At 40.9% G+C, this 14,494-nt stretch overlaps 1 protein-coding gene across 5 annotated transcripts in view; it reads left to right on the forward strand.

Annotated features, from left to right (window-relative positions):
* Positions 1 to 14,494, forward strand: part of LOC128303314 (putative ferric-chelate reductase 1 homolog) — a 43,446-nt gene that overhangs the window by 13,195 nt on the left and 15,757 nt on the right. The window contains exon 3 of one of the 5 annotated variants that reach the window (XM_053040231.1): positions 13,510 to 13,548. The exons of the other annotated variants lie outside the window; for them this stretch is intronic. The gene's annotated coding sequence lies outside the window, so the exon portion shown is untranslated. The remainder of the gene's footprint in view (positions 1 to 13,509; positions 13,549 to 14,494) is intronic. 5 annotated transcript variants of the gene reach the window in all.

A 14,494-nucleotide genomic window follows, 5' to 3' on the forward strand; every position in this document is an offset into this window, starting at 1 on the left:
GGTCCCGATGGCCAAACTGTGTGCGGTGCGGTTATGATTTGAGAGGAATGTTTTATGCAAAAACAGCTCGTGATTGAATGCTGAAGTTCGCCGAACGGATAACAACCGCGAAAGATGAATGAAAAGGCATATATGTCTCGGACAGATTGAGTAAGCGAGTGTGGAGAAGCGTCGTAAGAGATTGACTGCAGCAAAACGGTATGCAGCGTGCGGTATGTGTGTAATGATAAACATTACCGAACGCGCTGTGGATGTCACGAATCTTCTGCCGTTTTGGCCGGCAGTATCGGAGTCTCACGATGTTCCGAATATCAATCGATGATAAATTGTTATTTTTGTTAGCAACTTTCACCATCGTTGGGGTTCACAGACGTTGATCGGCCATTATTCCAAGTGGCTTATTGACTGTCCAAATTGACACGATATACCGCTTCAAATGTGTGGAGTATATGCCGGTAAGAAAAAAACAACCCCTTAGGGTGAGAAAAGGCATTCGGTGGAGCTTTTGAAATGGTTTTAATTAGCATCAATTTTATTCAACTTTTCCATATACGACCATGCTTAAAGTGCTTAGCGATTTGGATCATAATTTATACATAAAAATAGCTGACACTTTTGTGGTCAGTAAAATTTGTCAACCATTCAACTTTAATCTGATTTTAAAATGAATCTGTAACGTGCACACAATCAAGCGCTCCCGTTTTTTTTTGGGATGGGAATAGTCATTAGCTAAATGATTCATATCACCATCACCATCAACGAATGCGGGCGAGGCATGAAAGATATGGGTTAATTAAGTCGTAAATGGAGCAAACATTGTTGAAACAGGGAAAACGATTTTAATAGCCGCAATCGGTGCAATAAAACAATTTTCAGGTTTTTCAAATTTATGATACTTTTACTGTGCTTCTTCACTTTGAATAGACGGGGATTGTTTTTTTGTTTTGCTGGTACGTAAAATTGGTTGCATGTTTCACGTGTTTTAAGTGAAAATTTTGTGTTCCCTTATAACATTTTAGTTTTAAAACTTTTATTCTACATTACTTCAGTATAAGCGTAAAAACATTCAACCAAAAGTGTACAATGGAAGGGTAGGAAGATTGCGACATTTATTTAAGATTGACGTTTTACGACTTTTTCTTGGGAAGGGAAAGAGCTGTCCGTATCTGTTTCTTCGGTTAAATAAGCGTTGATTATTCCTTCCCAACGCACTGCATTTATTTGCCCACCACTCGAATCGGTGCAATAAAAAAGTGAACTACCATAGTGGCAACCCATTGTACTCGAAGGATTGAACCCTACGTTCTAAACGTTTGTGCAATGAAGCGCCTTTTTTATTGTTGTCTGCTTTTTTAATACTCGCTGCAGCTGTTGTTGGTGGCAGTTTATTGCACCGTGCTTTGGGACAGTGCACAGTTGGTGTTTAAGTTTTTGGCTAAAACATCGCCACGTAAGGCTTTTATTTGGCGTTGCTGCTGGGAAGGAAATTATGTGCATCTGTCATGTCTAATCATGGCGCTTATGCACTAGCGCACCTGTGTACTTACACCCCCTTACGCTCAATGGCTGCAATTTTCCCAAAACCAACCCTATGGAATTAACCGTTTTACTTCAGGTTGGCTTAAACTTCTGTAAGGCACGACTTGTAGCGAGTTCCCAAAAATGGGTGAGTAAAGTGTATGGCTGGTTTCTGTTGAAATCATTACGGTTTGCAGCTTGACAGCCGTTTATTTGCGTTTTCGATTGAGTGTTTCTTTTTTTTCTGTGCCCCTTGTCTATCTGTGTTATGACTCTGATACAGAGGAGCGAAAGTGGGAGGGAAAATCATAGTGTGGCGCGTTTAATGTGTCCTGACTAGCTTGGTGGGGATTTAAATAGTGAAATAAAATAAAATCACACGCACACCTACCCTAACACAACAACGAAAAAAAAACAACACATTGTTGCGCATCGTGACACCGTCCTGTCCCATTCAATCAACCTGCCAATTCGATAGGCCAACGTACGGGGCCGCACACGGTATGGATATTAGCCAACGGTGACAGTGAAAATGGTTTGATGGCTTTAGCGGTTCTTGCATAATATTTGTTGCTTTCCAATCGCAACAACTCCCAACTGTCTTTGGGCGCAACGAAATGATTTAGCAGGTGACGAGAAATCCGAAGGAGACAAACAGCTCCGGCATTTTAGGTATTTCTTTCTTTTCGTTCGTCTACTTTTTGGCTGTTCCCGCCAATTTCGGGTGCGCATTTGATGGTTTCTGCCCAATTTTTATCCATTTTGTGTATGGGTATGGGGCTGCCAGCAAAAAAAAAACAAAACAAAATTATACAACAAACAATCTCCACACCGGGGTAAAGAATGGCTATAATAATGGTGGTGAAGCAGGACAAACACGCCAACGTGTTGGGCTATGGGTTGCAGTCGGTTGATGTTGCGTGTCTAAAGAGGAAGCATTTCGATTCGTTGTCCATTTGCAGATCGAATTGGTTTGATTCAATTAGGGTTTAGGGGTGGTTGGGTGAGGTGGGGTTGGGGTTTTCCCTTTTCTTTCTTTTTCGTTTGATTACGACAACAACATTTCAGTGATCTGTTGGTTTGATCGATTAGCTCAGTTTCAATTAACGTTTTAAGATACTGATCGAAAGCATGAGGGAAGAAGATATAGACATTAGGAAATTATGATTTCACATGGGCTTTGATGAACACCCGCAAGGGAAATGTTATTTTTATTATTTAATTTAAATATCAAACAAACTGATCTACTGCAGAAATGCAAAATTAGTTTTGATACATTTGATATTGAAAAATAATATCATATTCATTTATTTGAAGATATGCTGAATATGGAAAATTATATGACCTTTGTAGCAGATTATTTGCTATCGTGATGTAAAACATTGATGATTATTGAGAAACATGCTACTAGATCTATGTGCAAAACATTAAGATATTATTTAGCTTTGTTTCGATAGGGTTATGTCTGCTAAAGATTGATTTATTGAATGTTTAGTCATAAACATTGTTTTTTTTTTATTTTAATTTATATATTTTATTTTTATTTTATTTAATTTATTTTATTTATTAATTTTTATTTATCTTTATATTTTATTTTTATTTTTCTAATTTTACATTGTAAACTGCACGGCTTTTGCAAATTATGGTTTTAGTTCAATTTACTTGCTGGATTAAAAAGATGATATAGTATAACTTTACGCTAAATAATAATAACTTAATAACTTTACGTCAAATAAACACCCTTCAGCTACATAGAATTAAATGTATTACTAATCAAAGTAACCGAAATTATTTTATTTCAAATTCAATTATTAAACGAAAGAACATGCAACTGAACATGAAAAATCTTTATTTGATGCATATAATTCCACAAAAAAGTGTTGTTTTAAACTTTCAGTCTCAGTGCATTGCAAAAGTTTGTTTTATTGACAAACTTCATTATCACCCTCATCCATCGGAGCACTGCATTATTCCGAGTGAAAATGTTTTCCATACACAAAATAAATGTCTGTGTTCATGTGTGTGTGTGCGTACATTGTTAGCCGAGTAAATACAACAATCCGCGTCAATAGAAAGTACCAACACGTGGTCACAATTTATGCAAACGCGCATAGTCTATACCCCGTCACTAAACCAAACTTCCGCTAATCCATGCGATGCTCTAGTAGTACCAAACGAACGGTTGGCAATGTTGTGATGCGTATGGGTTATACAAATAAGAAAAAAACCCTCGCAACCAAATGGCTCGTTTGCTTGCTTTCCAATCGACTGAAAAATATTGACACGAAAACGCCATAAATAATGTGTTACTTTACCTTAAGCATTGATGATGGTACGGCAGCCTTTACATACGCCGGCCATCGTTTTGCCGTCGTAGGTGTGGTGGTTAATCGAAATTGAAAGTACAACCAGCAACGTCGTTCTTGCCTATCACTTCTTCTTCGTCTGCTGGCGCGTTGCCCACCGTGCAGAAGGAAAATGAAATTTATCACACATTTTTCCGATTGCAAATTTTCGCTACCATCCAGCTTGAAGTTCCTCTGTGGCGCTCCTCCCGTTCACAATCACATTACTTTGCGCGTACGGTGATGGTGTGAATTATATGCTGCCTACGTTTGCCTTCTCGTCTGGCCCTGCAGGCCCACCTCCTGTCCCAGCAATGATGCCATTCCTGGCAAACTGTTGCATTTACCGGCTTATGCTAAATATTCGTTTCGCCGCAAAGACTGGCATGAACGCGATGATGTGAATCATCGGGTGGAAAATGTAACTCGCATGGAACAAAAAATGTTGATCCGCCGGTGAAAACCGGGAAACCGGGTCTGGGAAAATGAACGGAAATTGCGAAACACGGTAGCGGTAGCGCCATGTGTCTGGTTCGGCGGAGGAAATCGATGTAAGCCGAAAATGCCAAATGTATGTTTGAGGGAGTTGTGATCATTTTTTAAATGCTGTTCTCGATGATTTATTGTGCAATGTGATGTAAGGTTGTAAATTATTGATAGACAAAAAAAAATCTGCAAACGCTGGAATGGGATGATGTAGTCATTATTTTACGATCGACCTGATGGAAAAATGGGTGTTTTTATTTATGCAAGAAAGGTATTATAAACATCAATGAGAAGAGTCTAGATAATACTTTAACTGCCTACTGCAAATGATTGTAATAATTTATTCGATTCCTTAATTCCAATCATTAATCATATTTTACTTCTAACGAATCGAAACCTGTAAATATTTCTCATTAAAAGTATCACAAAATTCCGTTCAAAGTTATTCTAATGAACTCACCGTTAACTGTAAAACATACTGAAATCAGCTGTCATATCTAAAATATATATGATTCTGACAATACCTTAGCGAGGCTTTCTGCTCGTGTTAGAGATACGAGTATATTTCGTCACTAATTGGAATGAATTCCCCATGCGTGTTTAACATTTCCGTTAAAGAATTTAAATTAAAAGCTCACATTAAACTAATGGTTTTCCACATGGCGTTCGAACGTTCTTCATACGAGTGTGGTCACCGAAGTGTTACTATCGAACGGTTAGAATCTTAACCGACAGTTTGAACAGTAGTAGTAGTAAGCGTTAATTTGGAACAGGGAAACATCCGCGGAAGCCTTTCACGGCGACAAAAGGCGGAAGAAAGTCTGAAGGCCTACAGGCAGCAGAGTAATAGAGAGTACGGCACCGAAAAACTATAGGAAGAAGTGGTTTTGGTAATTGGAAAATGCACCATGTCACGCCCAGACACTGTACGATGGCTGATTGCTCACGCGGCTTGCCCGACCGATCGGCCAGCGAACCGTGGCAAACAGATGCGTCTAATTACGGCCTTCGCCTCCGCGTTGTTCCGAACAAGGTGCCACCTTGCGGGTGGGTGGTGGGTGAGTGAAAAGCATGAGAAATAGAAATATAATGCCATAAAGCCATTACGCGTAGAAGACGCCACAGTGCGGAGGTACGTTATGGTAGCTTCGCAGCTCGCAGGCAGCGGGCGGGCGTGTGTATTTTTTTTACTTTTTCTGGCATTGCAATTTGTTTGGCGGCTTCTTGTTGCACAGTGACCTGTTTTTGAGCTTGCGTTGACCTTGAAATTTCTCGCACAAATCAAGCGTGCCATAAATGCCCAACAATCGTCTCCGGGGGGATTTAACCCTTGAAGTCGTAATGACGAAAAATTATTCGTTTCGAAAATGTCTCTTTACTACAAAATTAGCAACATTTGACAGCAGCAGTATTGGGATTTACGATGCATATTTTATTATCTCAATCAAATGAATCGAAATGAAAAGTTAGTCATATAATGTCTACATTCACCCAAGGGATAAAAACAGTACAGTGTCTAAGTGGGATGCCTTTCCATTTTTGTGACACCAATAGTGAATACTGCACCCTACTAAAACGCTAACGCTCTCTTCACAGTGTGTGGTGCCCTATTATGCCCTTTTTCCTCACTCCGTAAGGCCTGGGGGGTAGCTAAAGGAATTTATAATAGTAACGATTTAATTGCGAATGAACTGTACACGGCACTGCTAAGCTGTGAAGTTATAAAATGATACTTGTAAGTTGCGCAGCTCGGGAATTTTGAAGGACAATCGACGGAAATCAATCACCAATGGGGTAACAACGGTTAACGACTGTGTTTCATTGTGCCGTTCCCTTTTACTTGAGCGAATGGAACGAAGAAAAAAACAAGCTACATGCACAACAATTGTACCAAAAACAAACTAATTAGAAATGAACAGTTCCCGTCATAATGGATGGGTTTGAAACCAACCGCTTGAATGATTCGTTCGCACAAAGAGCGCCACGGTCAAGTTCAGCGTCTTGGAGATGTGCGTTTGTCATTGTCAAGCCCGGAAGTGCGAAACTAAAGCAACGCTTTTATGTGTTCATTTATTCGGCCCTGCTGGTGGTTGACGTGAGTCAGGTGTGGTTTTAGACACGCAACACTTTGCCTTCACCGCCAGCATCAAAGAGCCGCCGGAGAGGTGATATCTAATTTTCCACCTCAGCGGTGCCCAGTCTAACGCTCTGATGCTGCAAAAGGCATGAAGGGCCGGTGCTGTTAACCAGGGCCTGCATAAATTGTGAATAATCTATCTTTTCATCTACCGAACACCGGTAGGGTTGGATGAAAGGAATCGTGAACGAGACTTTTAGACCTTTGTGACCTAGAATAATTTCGAGAACGAAAGCTTTGTTGTGAAAGTAACTATAGGCAATAAATGAATTTATCGCGCAGGTTTTAACGACTACCTTTAGGACCAATTGGTGCAATTTATTGCAGTTGCGGTCACAATTTATTGAAGCAAAGGTGAGTTTGTAAAGTGGTTTAGTGGTACCGGCTGGCCACGCGACCTGGTGCAGGAACCGTTCTCGATCAAGCGCCATTATGCAAGTTTTTTTGGACGACGCATCAAAATAATGGCCATCTCAATTGAGACTTTAGTACTATCAATATGGACGAGCTATAAAGATCTTACGGATTGGGTCGTCTGGTGTCATTCTATTGACAGGCCACTGGATCCTGACGAGTCTTGTACGATAGTGAGTTCATCGTACATTTGATGGAACTTGTCATTGTAGTGAATTTTATATTGCTCTTCCACATATCCGGTGCCAAAATTCATTCTACGCATCTTTCTCACGAGCAAGAGGTTTTGTAAGCCCATTGTAAAGTCCATGCCTCAAAGTATCATGCTTGAATTGGTTATAGTAGTATTGTACTACTGGCAGACTACATAAGTTTAATACTAATTAATGAATTATTTTAATGAAATTGTTGATATTCTTAATTTATTGTTCGCCCATAGAGTCTACTGCCTTAAACTAATCCAATACTTAAATTAGAATAAAACGATTAGGATTAGGAAACGAAGTATGGCAATAAATAAGGTAAATAAATAAAAATAGGTGATACAAGCTTTTCAATCACTCAATCACCATCAATGTCAATCATAACATTGGAAATAAACTGTAGAGATATTTAATATTATATATTATAATTATTTATAATAATAATAAGGGCGGCCCTTATTAGGGGTGGCATGATGGTAGCGGCACCGGTCTTCACACGAACGAACCGGACCAAAATCCCATGGTAAAATATATCTAGTAAGCCAGACATAGTAGGCATGGCCTACTAAGTCGTTAAGCCAACAAGAGCGAGAGAGATATACAGGCAGTCCCCGAAATACGCGGTTTTTGGAAATTTGACATATGAGTAAGTTTATAGCACAAAATCTAAGCAAAAAGGTGAAAAATTGGTCCTAAATCCATTTTTTGTTACATAAAACATTTCTTTCTAACTTACTTTAACGTAATCTTTTTAAAAATCAAATGATTTGCTGAATAAATAAAGTTCAGAGAAGGAAGTCGATTCGGTAACTTTGAAGTATAAACGAAATTGCACCAGGATTCGACTTATGCGGAAATTCGAGTTACGGATTTTTCCCGGGTTATGGCGGTCCGCTATAATTATAATAGCGTATCTCGGGGACTGCCTACATTTAATATTTACGTTCAAAATTTTGTAAATCGACAATACAAAGGTGAAACACATGTGAAACATGTTATCGCCAAATTGTGAATATCCCCGTGAAAACTTAACGTTTTCAGTTTTGGAACGCTACTAACCGATGTGAGGATTAGTAGACAACACAATCCTTTCCCAACTAAGAGGTTTGTCAGCGTACTAACCGATGTGAGGGACACAACACAATGCTTTCCTAACGTACAGATTTGTCAGCGAAGCATTCTACTTTCGCATCATCATCATTCATCATTCAACCGTGTGGCTGCCTTTTAGTTGAGCCGATCGGACTTCGATGCTTGCAGCAGAATATCGTGACTAAATCGAGTCGTTTCTAAAGTGCTTGCAAACACAGTCACACCATAACTAACAGTTGTATCGTCACAACGCTGTGCTACCGATAGGATCGACACGGACACACGGTGCATATCCTAAAGCCAAAAGCTCCGTAGCCCCCCTGGCCTGGTCTTCGCACACTTAATGTGGCGAAGATAACGCGCGCTCCCGTATACGGGGTGGCAGTGTGCAAACAATAAACAGTCAGCCAAATTGAAATTTACACTCGAAATTGCTTTTCCTGTGCTGCCGAAGCGTGCGGTAGAGCAGCTTCAGGGCCAAAACCCGTGATCAGGCGTGATATGGTGGTCGGTGAAATGATTTGCCGAAGTTTTGCGGCAACTCAAACTCGAGTAAATCCTTCACGGTACTCTGAGGTAGTCAGATGACAGTATTTCGGTGCTGTGCTGTATGTGTGGGGACTGCGTTTGAAGTGGTGGAAAATCGTACGAATTTTCCCGGGAAGAAGATAGAAAGCTTTTAAAAGCTCATTTCATGATAGCGCAAAACCCTTTTTTGCCATTAAATATGTCCCCAAGTGTTGTGAGATAAAAGTGGATACCTGGTAAGGCGGCCGCAAGTAGGGGAGAATGTTGGAAATGAGCGACAACCGTGCCGAGTTATCGTGGCCTGGCAAAGTTACTGTCGGGTTCTGGGAACAGTGGATGGATGGTGGCTTTGGTGAACTATTTTCGCTAACCAATCATTTCAACTCTCCCAAGAAGCCCTTCGGTAAACTTCGGCCCACTTGCGCTGGTACGGGTGTAAGGTGATTTGTTGATGGATGTGCCTTTGCGCAACATTACGCTCGATTGTGGCGCGCCTTTCTGTCTCATAAAAGTCATTAAAATTTTAATACAGCTTTTTCGAGGTTTTCTTCTGTGAGCTGGTGTGTGAGCACTGGGCGTCTGTTGGGTTCACGTATATGTGAATAAGTTTGAGTTTTGTTGAGGTGGTACAGCTCGGTTTGTGTAAGTATTGATATTATTTTTGAGAGTTGTTCGATCAATGTTTTGAAAACATTTAATTTAATGGAACAAAATAAATTACCCCATTCTATTATATAAACTAGTTGTTCATCGAGGTTAAATGTTGCTGTTACTAATAGAAAACTTCAGTAAATAGCGAAGAGTTACTTAAATTTCGCGCCTGATCATTTAAAATTGTATAAACAGTAGGACGGCACAGGAAGCAACATAATGAATCCGTACTTCTCGTATCGGATATTGCACCGGAGCACCCAAAACTCTTCTCCAAACATACCACGCTTGCCATAGTTTCACACCGATTTCATGGTGTACTGTGATGCGAAAGGGCTCCGGTAGCTACGAACGTACCCGAAACAGTAGCGATGCTTCGAGTGACTTGACAATTTCGGATGCGTTCGTACGGTGAAAGTGAAGCCACGGTCGCCTACCGTGGAGAAGCGCGCATCACGGTAACAATTCATGCTTCCACGCTGCAAAGTGCACTTAAGAGACGAAATATAGTCATTAACTTCTAAACATACCGGGTAGCGGTAGCGCTCCGTCTATAGTACCTGGTGCACGGCTCAATCTGACGCTGTGCTACTTGCGAGCGTGGCGAGTGAAAATTTGCATTTTATCAAACACCGTCCAACGACTGTTCAGCCTGGGAGTTGGCTGGAAGGCTATAATTCGGAGGCACCCCGACTAGGGCTTACGCTTCCAGCGGGAATCCTCCGTAGAATGCTATTCCGTAAGGAGGGCAATAAAAATAATTCACTCCCGCTTTCGTGCGCATCTTTTTCTAGCCTTTGGTGGATTATTGTGGTTAGGTCCGTGCGATTGCTTAATTTCTTCATTTGATCCCTGCTCCGTACGGAGGACGAGAACCGAAACGAAGCGGACGGGTCTCCACATTGCATATCGCCGTTTATATCAAATCACGTTCCCAAAAAAGCAACTCCATGGCAAGGATTAAAGACAAACCCTAACGACGAAGGCCTCCGGGGTGAGATGACACTTTCCTGCGGTACTTCAAACTCAAGGCTCGTCTCTCAAACGCTTCATTCGAGGCCTATCTTGTGGGAAGTGCCTCTTGAAGTTGCACCGACTGTCGACCGTCGCTTGTTCCGTCGCCATCCATTCATCTTGATTCGTTGTGCGAACGGTTGGCGTAGGAAATCAAATCATCAGAAATCTCTCAGCCACTGTTGACTGTGGGCACGGGCATGAAGCCATTCCGAGCGAGTGATTCTGATCGTACTGGTCAAACCGAGGTCAGTCGCTGCAATGGGTGCCCCTAAGAAAACGTGTGTGTTTGTGGAAGATAGAAGCTGGACTCTGGGTCGCGATTTATTACGAATAAATCCATTCGCCGGGAGGAAGAAAAAAAAACAGGGAACGAAATCTCAAATGCGCCTTGAGCAGTAACGACGAAGATGCCGACGCGGTCGCGGGCGGCATTAGCGTGGGAAATCGTGCTCATTAATTGTGGACACTTGTGGCGTGAGTGGAGTGTCTTTTTTCGAGATGAATGGCTCTGTAAAATGGTGACTGGCGCTAGCTTCATCCACTTCGAGTGCTCGAGAGCCCAACGCTGAAATGTTCGGTTCTTGCGCTAGCTCCCCAATGTCCACCGGGTGGCGGATCCGCGCAACGAGTATCTTTATCGTGCGGTGGTAGCATATCATATTCAGGCCGAGTCGAGCTTTTTCGGAACCGAAGTTCGGTCATTAGGGGAAATATGATCCTCAGATTCGTCAAGTATAGTCATCGTCATCGTCAACGGAGCATGGCGTTAGATTAATTTTTCCAGTGCGACAGCCTGCAAGCATGGTGGCTTCATCCAGTTGGTGGTGTTTTACCTAATTGCTGGATTATTTGGACGATAAATCTGAGTGCTGGTTTTTATATCGTCCGGGTAAGATTTCTGTTTCTTTTTGAGGGGGTGGAAGTAGTTCGTCTTGCTGGTGAATCATTAGTAGCAGCGATACTTCATTTACTTCGGAAGACTCTGAGCAGTGCTTGAGATCTTTGTTGGTGTGTAGTTTTCATTGTTATCATTTCATTTGCTAGACTTTGCATATCGAATTGATGTTTCATGTTGCATTATCATTTTTATCGTATTGCGTTGCGCTTGAATTTATTGTATGATCACGATTTATAACTTCTTTACCATACCATTTTCGATTTTTTAGCTAAACTATAGTGTTTCTTTCATTGCAAAATTGTGTATTACTTTTTTTGTTAGTATTTGTTAAAGAATTAATTAAAATTTCAAATGAATATATAAAAAAAAGTATTTTTAAAGAATTTTTACATTTAAAGTATCATTATTATGGCTTATTTGTCTTATTACAATTAGAATGCAATAGAAAAGTGTAACCTCTTTCAAACTTTCTCGAAACTTACTTTCTTGTAATATACATTTCTCGGTTTTCACAAAAATTATGATTTAGATTATGTTAGGCAGTTACTCTCTGTTGTATTGCACTATGTCGCGTATTAATCAATAACGTAATCATATTTGCTTTTCATGTTGGTTTTTCTTCTAATTAATTATTACTATATCGCACCTTAATTGCTTACATTACACCTTGTTTGCAGCTAGTATAAATAAATAAAGTAATTTAAAAATTATGTTAAAAAAGTCATACAATTTGCCCAGTAATTGCAATGCGATGCAAAGTAAATGCGCTGATCTGTTTGTGCTGAAGAAACATATTTCGCTAGATGAGAAAAAATAATAAAAAAGCGACCTTCATTCAACAAAGCACAAAAAAAAAATCCCCGCTCGGTAGCTCAAGCATCGAAACGCACTTACGGAGCCAGCGGGCTGAATTGACCATCCAGAAACGACTTGCATACCATCGGAGGCAAAAAAAAAACGTCGATCATGTGTTGGCGGTACAAAAACGACCATTCCGATGTGTTAATACCACAGGTTTACTGGCAAACCTTTACTTGCTCCCGCGTTACCCCTGGCGCAACATTATCCCACACCATATTCCGGTTCGGTTGCACGTGTGCACAAATTCGTGACCGAATGGAAGTGTCGAGAGACAAAAAAAAACATTCCAAACCTGACCACATCGTTTGGTGAGTGAAGCGATCGCTTTGTGTGTGTGTGTGATTGTTTCCATGCTGTCCACTAACCGTCCGTCCGCCATGTGCGTTGTCACGTGCGTCAAGGCAAGAAACCACGGAGTCAAAAGTCAAAAACCGTTGACCGTGAAGCGCAGTGACACGCAAACAGAAAATAATTCTAACTTTCCTGACCTAGCGGGTTTTAGGGTTTTGCGAATGATGGCGAACTTTGAGGTACGCTGCACCATCCATAACCGTGCTGTCCATTGCAAGGCCTTAGAGCATTGTGATATCAAGCGAAAAAAGTGCCTTTTACGCCACCAGATGTCCATCGACATGCAGCAAATTCAAAGTCGGCTCACAAAATTCTCACGCCGATCACGAAGCTAACGTAAACGACACATTGTCAAGGTAAAAATGAACAAAAAAAAGCCTACTTGGTTAGATTGTACAGACGCTCTCGGTGTGCGGTTTCGATTCGCACATGGCACCGATCTCAGCGTGCGTCGCCATTCGGGATCGCCATTACTGTTCAAGCGTGAACTTGTTAGTCGGCTAAATGATGTTTCACTTTGATGCTCTATCAACCGATTGCTTTCCGCTGCTTGCTGCAGAATCATTCTTTCCGGCGGTGAATACGGAGATAGGGATGGTTCTGCGGTCATCGGAATGATCGGTGCGGTTGAGTCATGCTTGTAATTTGTCCATCATAATCTGGTTCAACACGCACCGGTTCTGGTAAAAACCCGGACAAATGATTCATACACTGGTTAGCTTCAACCGTACAATTTCCTCCCATGGGAAACCCGCACTATGCACTATCCGCGTATACGTTTGGTTCGTCGATCACTATCTAAGCCAGAGCTTATACTATGGGAAGATTATCGATCACTTTACCATTGAATGGAACAATAATGGAACTCTATTAGCCACAAAAAATCAGAAAATTCTTATTAAAATAACCGTATTCAGCATTGTTTCTTTCACATAATTATATTTCCACAAATTTTAAACTGTAAATTCTATCGATGTGACTAATCGGATTTTCTGTCTGTTTTTGCAGGTAATTAGCATCCTTCATTGGCACTAATTTGTTAATTACGTAAGTATGACTGACTTCCCACCAAATGTTTCAACCAAATACAAAAAAATGGCATTCTCATAAAAGAAGATTGAAATAGTAGCACAACAACTATTTTAAATAGTTTGTAGAATTCCATAGTCGAAAGTTCTCGAGCTAAGGCAAAATATAAGCTGGATTTGTGGAATTATACTTAAATTACTCTCTTCAGCCTAAAATGGGCTGACTATACAGCCGTAGGGTACATCTTAACATAATCAAAAATTATTTCGGCTTTCGTCGTATTAATCAAAAATCAAAAATAAATGTATATAAAAAATAGGAAATCCTATAAGTTTTACCTAAAAATTCCCACATTTTGGAGCGACCAAACTTCAGAACACTCCTGTTGACAAACATCAACGTCGATGACAGCCGGTTTGACAGAAAGCGCGGGCGTGAGTGAATCTAGCCCTGAGTGGAGAAAGTCCGGCGCGCTCACTCACACACGAAGGAAAAGGGATGACCTGTTGGCAAAGGCGATGACCGGAGGACACGCGTGGAATCAGGCGAACTGGGCCCCAGTAACAAGCCAACCGCGGTAGAGAACACGCTTGATTTTTTAATCCTTCCCCGTGAGCCTACGATTAAGGTATTAAATAAAGGCATTAAGAAAAGTGAACTCGTGTCGCGTGTTTGTTGCCCTGTTGCGTTCGCAACAACTCCATTACAAAGTATTTAAAATTTGTACAGAATTAACAAAACATCACGTTCCGTGCATAAATTCCATCGACAGCAGTACAACAGCGATCATTTTCCTTTTTCGCTCAATACTCAATCGCTGTCTCTTAATTGCAGCTCCTGCTTCAGAGAATCGGCAATTGCAAATCATTGCTCAAGGTCCATTCGTTACAGTCCGCTCCGAAGCTGAGCTCGCAAGTTCAATGTATCATGCTCGATTGCGAAGGTCATGGTTTTGCACCCATCT

This window comes from Anopheles moucheti, chromosome 3 (genome assembly GCF_943734755.1).
Source record: "Anopheles moucheti chromosome 3, idAnoMoucSN_F20_07, whole genome shotgun sequence".
NCBI classification, from domain to species: Eukaryota; Metazoa; Arthropoda; class Insecta; order Diptera; family Culicidae; genus Anopheles; species Anopheles moucheti.